Raw genomic sequence first — 7,298 nt, 5'->3', positions numbered from 1 at the left:
TGGGTAGATAATTCTTTTATAGAAATCAATTGTAAAGGAAATCAAAAAAGAATAAAAAAGAACCAATGATTTATATCAGTAGCAAATCTCGAATCGAAAAGCCGGCGACGCACCTGCAAGCCCCCCAGTGTTGCAGATGTCGATGCGTTATTGTTCTGACTAGGTGTTCGAACAAGATCTCAGGATTTGTCTTTTGACTAGACACATTTATTATATAGGCGAAGAAATCAACTCGCTCCATATTATCAAAGCGTAACCAAACAAAACTACTTTATAAATTTACCAAAATCTAGTATTGTAGATCTTCGATATACTATTAATAAAAGACGACTTGTATCAGCGACTAAATGGGTTTGGGTCTGGTAATATTGCTCCACTTTTTTTTAAGGGTTCGTTGTCCGTCTCTCTGTCTAAAAAACGTGTAGAGGTTTAAATTAATACCGATATTGAGGTCAGTACCTAGGAGCTGTGAAGAAATCAAACCTCTCTAGGAAATCAAAAAATATGGTCGTTTATGTGAAATACCAATTAAACTGTTGGTGTGTGTACAATACCTGTAAGTTAAAAGGGTTACTTAATCAATTTAATCTTCGAATGAAGCGACTCATATAATAATGATCGATCTTAACTTCATCAGAACGCAAATCCGACTCGCACTTGCCTATTTTTTTTTATACATTCTCACATTCACATTCTTCCTCTGAACACTCTCATCTGTGGAAATTCGATTTTCCGCTTTCGTTGATCTTTTGTGAATCCGTTACGTTCTCCTCATTCCATTACTAATGTTTAATAACGATCTTAACTAATACTGCAATTACATCCATAGTTTGTAGATATAATCGTGCAGCAGAACTCCTTACATGTAAATTTCCGAACGAAGTTTCTCCGCAATTCAGAACACAAGTAGAATAAGTAGCTGATGGAAGATTTTAGTTGTAAAACAATTCGATTTTTATTTATCTGGACTATTTTGGCTCAAGAGCATTAAAGATAAACGTGTACCCTTTAAACATGCCAATCGCAATATGTATTTTTCTATATCAAATGTTTGTCGAGCGTTTGCTCATATCTAGTGATACCATTACAGTGACACCATTGCACTCGCAGCCGGCGAATTGTGTTTTGAAAATAGAATTACGGTAAGTTTTGTTTTATTATTAAATAAACAGGTTATTGAATATTCTCTGTTGCCAGATAAAGTAAAAGGAAAATAACAGCCGGTAATAGGCTGTTATTTTCCTTTTCCTTTTTGTTGACAAAGGCTATTTTCCGAAAAGATCTGTGGACTCAAGTTCGTTTCAATGTTAGTAAAACAAAGGACTACAATATAATTAAATATTAATTCTATTTATAGTCTATCAATATAATTATTGACAATTAGACTGAACATATATCTTCCGGCAATAATGTTTTCTTCATAATTGAAATATCCTTATCCACGAATTGAGGACGATGGTCTAGGTAGGTAACTCCAACCCATTACATCTTCTACTGCCAAATAGCAAACCTCGGTATTTTTGTGTTCTGATTTGAAGAGTGAATGAGCCAGTGTAACTGCAGGCAATAGGGACATAAAATCTCAGTTTCCAAGTGGTCACCACTTTCCAACTGGTAACCTCCTAAAAATCGTCCATAGTCCATATAGTTCTGTGGTTAGCGTATCCACACTATAAACTTATAAATAAAACATATATACAGACGCATATGATACCTATTTAATATATATTCTATACAATGTCTTCGAATTTATAGTTATCGACTGTCACCCATTTAAATTTCATCAAATTCGGTTCAAATTAAATTGACAAAAACAATTTAATTTTAGAATTCTAAGTAAAATTAAATATATCGATAAAACTAAGTAGTATTAATCTTCGGAAATCATACATGAATGACCCGAAAATATTGTCTTAAACCATATAATTAGTTATAGAAGGACTCATCATATTTATGTAAATGATATATAATACGAATTAATAATCAGAGTTAAGTAGTAGAACTTGATTGATAAAACATCAAGTTACAAGATTTGAGGCAGATAGATGTTATCTGATAACATTTGAGCAATTTGGGATGATTCATATTAGGTTGCTATGATCAAATTTGTATCTATACTACATACTATAATGTTAGTAAAGGGATTAAATTTGTTTGTTTGTTTGTATAGAGTAATCTCAGGAACTAACGTGAACTAAAAAAAACACTATTATAAAGCTACATTATTTCTAAGTGCTCTAGGGTATACATTTTTTTTTTATATAATTAAATTGTCTTTATTAATGAACTGTACCTGTGCGAAGCCGGGGCTATTTTTTAGTATTAGTAGTATTTTCAGAATTATTCTTCTATTGTAATTTGTATGATAGTGCACTAAAATGTCATTAATATTCTTTCTTACGTGAACATTGAACAGGCTTATAACTTTTACAGTTAAAATTCAAATTCAATTAGCATCTGCTTTCACATATTTATATTATGTTAATTCTATAATATTATTAATCTCATAGTTAAAAATATAAAGCTGTATATGACGATACAAAAATAATAATAAGAATAATACTCATGGAAACTCAGATCTAGATAATCTAACTAAAAATCGTTGTCACACTGACGAAGTTAAGACCCAAGTTTTGCAAAAACTTAGATCCTTAACTACGCAAATAAAATTTTAATTAGTAATGCGAATTAATTTTCGCCATAATGACATCTTCCACTCTGAGAATGTCGAAGACTCTTAAAGAGGGACTCTCAAAGTTGCAAACATGGCTGACACTGCAAAAAGGTTTTATGTTTTATTTTCTCCATATTTTACTCAACTATCTCTATGAATTGAATTTTATTTATAAGTTAGGTAAGGTTTTTAGAATTTATTTCAATTTTATTTTCACGAAGAACATTATATTTTTTTAATGTATCAATATCACATCCTATATGGTATGACATTAGTGGTATGATATGGTATGGTATACTATTAGATTAAAATACCATTATTAATATCAAACTATAAATTAGACATAAATAACCATGCAATAGGACACACAACCCATAAAGCTACAAGCGCTAGTAGGAACAGGCCGATAGTTGAAAGCCTCCTGTAATTAGTCACTTAATAGCACACATGAGCAAAGGACTTTGTTCATCAGAACGACCACTAATTAGTACTAAGAAACACATATCTATAGAACTAATGTTCACGCCACAACGGACTGGGAATGATATTCGCACTCTATAAGTGACTTATTTTGCAAAAGTTAAACCGGTAAATGTACTAGATAGACCATACTATTAGTATTCGTACTAGATAGAGGCCTATCCTCTCCATGAAAAGGTTTGAAGCTTCTCCACCACGATTTTCTAATACGTATTGGAAACACACATGACAGACTTTCCAATACATTCTTTCATGAATTTCATTTTTCACTAATCATCAGATTTATGAACAGAAATGTTTTAGTACTTACCCGGGATTAAAAGTGATATCTTCGTTTAAGATTCACGTTCAAGACACTGTGTCCTCTCTGTGCTCTTTGACTACAAGACTCATTATGCCAAAGGATATTGAAAACATATAATATTGTACAATAATATATATTTTAACTAATTCCTTGGAATCCCTGTCGAAATCCTCGGTCAAGACCTCAATAATTAAATATGGAGACTTGTAGACCCTTTTTTACGAGAAGGAAATGCGTTTACGCATACCGCCATGTCGGAGGACTGTGACGGGTATATGGGACTCACCGGGGCCTGGGGCCCCGTACTGGGGCCTAGTGACCCGTCCTACCCACTCACACCTCTTCGAGTTTCGACCACGCCACCTAATGGTGAGAGTACGGGAACGCTCGTGGCTTATAATCGCGGCCTCACCAGCGGCAGCCGCCATAAGGTGACTGAATACATGAAAGTGCACCGAGGGTGCGTCTTCCTTCTCTGGCTCCGTGTGGCAATGTGACGAACTTCCCCGAGGCCGCCACTGGAGGCCGGGCGTCAAAGACTGACGCCCTGCGGCGGATAAGATGACTGGCTCCGTCGCTGACCACCGGTGTAAACACACCTTGGATGCTCGCAACGAGACCTCCCCCCCCCTTTCTTCCAATGAGGCCACTCACACGGTCCACTCTGCTACCCAGAGACGTACCAGGAGCGGCATGTGGCCCGTGGCATCCCGCCGCGTCAGTCTCAGCCGTGGCCGACGATTAAACTCAAGCCGGCTCTGACTGACAAGCACCCCAGACTTGTAGACCCTGTAGATAGTGATCGATACCACAGAATTATTTTAAGCTTACATTTGAAATGATAAGAAAAAAGTATGGTTAGAAGTTAATTACATTCTCCACAACGGCGTATCGCGTGAAGCTTTGACCGCTTCGAAAATAATAAAATGAAATCAAGTCGATTTATTTTAATAAAAGCAAAAGAAAAATAGTGTTCGAATAAGCCCGCGAATGACCCACCAGAGAATGAATTATATTCACAAATTAGCCGCAAATGCGTTACATCGACACGATCCCACAGCCTCTCCGATCCGTGCCGAAGACGGCCATCGCAGTGGTGCTATTGAGTAGGAATCGCTCATAACCCGGCCAACAACCCCCCCCCTCCCTCCAAGACCTGGATGCCTTTCTGAAAGTTTCCACTGCGTGAAAGAAAAGAATATCATCACAAATATTCACATGTTTTACTGGCACTGGGTCATCTCGGCTAAACTCAGATATAGTTATACAACATATATATAGGATATACATTTTATCAATCGCTTAAACCAGTTTGCAATTGCATTCATTGCAAACCACACACTTCCAGTATTCTAAGTCCTGAGTGAACGTATTCCGTTTACCACTTCGAGATTGAGGTAAGATTTTTTATGTAAGACAATTAGCAGTGCGCTTTGCAGTAAAATATTAACTAGGTAAATTTATTTAATAGCGTTTTAAGCTAAATATAAATAAAAATGACAATGTGAAACATTTATAAAAAATTGTCCACGGCTTATACATTCAATTCAAAATTTTAAGCACCAAGGTCATAACATTGTTAGGTCCAGTTCTCCGAACACTCGTTTCGCAGCAAGGAATTATTTCGTTGCCCATAATTTGGAAATGGTGATATGATATATTCCACATAATTAATATTTTTATTTTAATAAGAATTCATAATAAATTGGAGAAAATGCTTTCGCAAATAACTTTACTCATCTGTAACAGATAATATGAGTTTTCCTTAGAAGATACAAACCATCCGGAACTTTTTTGTACACTCTTTTAAGACAAATTTCTACAATTCTCTAATACAGTGTTTTGTTGTATGTCTAAAGGTTTAGCCAGCGTTAATCATGTTAGCGTGCGGAGGTTACCCATAGTTCAGCCATTTTGTACTACACATTTACATATTATAATATATAAAAACCTTCTTAGTTGATCGCTGTTTCGATTGAAAATAGTAACAAAATCCGTTGAGTGGTTTAGAACAAGAAGCTGAGATACTGTCGTAAGCGACTTTGTTTTATACTATTTATAGGTTTCTCGTTTTATACGATAAAATTAAATCGATACAAATTTATTTGTTGTACGTCACGCTATAAACTAAAAACTAAAGATGGATAAAATATTCATCATACAGTGAAATAAGACAATTCATGAACGTAAGAAGGTGAGATAGTTATTATTACAAAACAATATTTAGTACTTTTTTCTTTTTTTTTTTTTTGTAATATTGATTTTAAAATCGATATATTAATTTAATTTATAAATTATTTTATTTATTTTATTAAGGTATTTTAAGTGCAACTATAGGTAGTTCCTTGTTATGAGTCGAGTGTTAGCTTGATCTTCAACTTTACGGTAAATAGGTGTAACAGAACCTTGAATAAGGATTATTTTAATTTTGACTTCTTTGTTTGTCTTGTCATTTTATTTAAATGAATATATTTCCTTTGTGATAATATTTTTTTATGAAATAGGTAGGCGGACTAGCAAATGGGCCACTTGATAGTTAGAGGTCACCACTGTCCATAGAAATATTAACCATTCCTTACATGACGCGGCTTGACATAAAATTAGTAAACTATTTCATTGGTGTGGAACGGTTATCTTTTAAATCTTGTCAAAATAAAATTCTATCACCAATTTTATAAAATAAGATTTATTTGCTTTTTATTTACAAAATATTAAAATTTATGGGAACTATAAAATAAAATATAATTGGATTAATAATGTTTTCGTTTGTTCGTTCTACGAATTTGTGTTTCGTGTAAAACAGATGCATTGAATTAATAAAACGATTATTCTTGAATTTAATGTTTATTAATTATTTAAAATTATAATAACCTATTGAACAATATATAAAAAAAAACATTTAATTATTAACATTAAATAGATTTATAATAATTAAAATTAAAAATAGGTACTGTAAAAATCATGAGAGCGTGGAATGGTGACAAGAATGCTAGCAGCATTTTCGCGTTGAAACGTATTTCCGATCGTCTTTGTATTGTTTTATTTACATGTAGGTAGGCTTAATTGCAAATCGGCCGCAAGATGGTAGGTGGTCATAGTGGGAATATTGGTAATTTAAATAATATTAACCATTCCTCATATCACAAATTCGCCACCGCCCTTGTAAACTAAGATATATTATACTTTTTAGAAAAAAAAATGCCTGGATTTGGGCTCGGGTTCCGTCAGAGGCCACTAATTATTGTGAAAAACAGCATTGTAAATCTGTTTAGTTGACATGAACAAATATGCGAGTTTCTTGCCGTTTCTTCTCTCTAGCGGCTGCTTGCCGAAACGGTGTTAGTGTTTAAATATTGACGATTCGAAAACGCTTCATTATGAAGTTTACTTGAATAAAATTGATTTGATTTGATTTGAAATGAGCCTTGTGCCTGTAGCTACACTGACTCACTCACACTGCAAACCGGAACACAACAATTAGAAGTATTGTTGTGTGTTGTGGAATACATTAACCAAATGAAATAATAATAAGATAAAATGCAAATCAACGGATTCCTCAGGATATACATCTGTAGAAGAAATGACGAATGTATACAGCAATCTTATATTTCTGCCATTTAAACTAACTTCCAGGTATCTTGTTCCCCCAAAACATTTAACTCTTTAAGGGAAAAATAAAGAGAAACCTCAGTGGCCGACACATTGTCAGTTCCTCTGGTTCTATAAGCTCATGGACGTTTAATCATTGTTATAGTAATCGATTGATTATTATCCATTATAAAATGACTCAATAAATATTTAATAATTTTTATATGATAGAATTTTATTATCAACACTTAT

Source organism: Vanessa tameamea, chromosome 9 (assembly GCF_037043105.1).
Source record: "Vanessa tameamea isolate UH-Manoa-2023 chromosome 9, ilVanTame1 primary haplotype, whole genome shotgun sequence".
NCBI classification, from domain to species: domain Eukaryota; kingdom Metazoa; phylum Arthropoda; class Insecta; order Lepidoptera; family Nymphalidae; genus Vanessa; species Vanessa tameamea.
Note: the sequence above shows the minus strand (reverse complement) of the source record.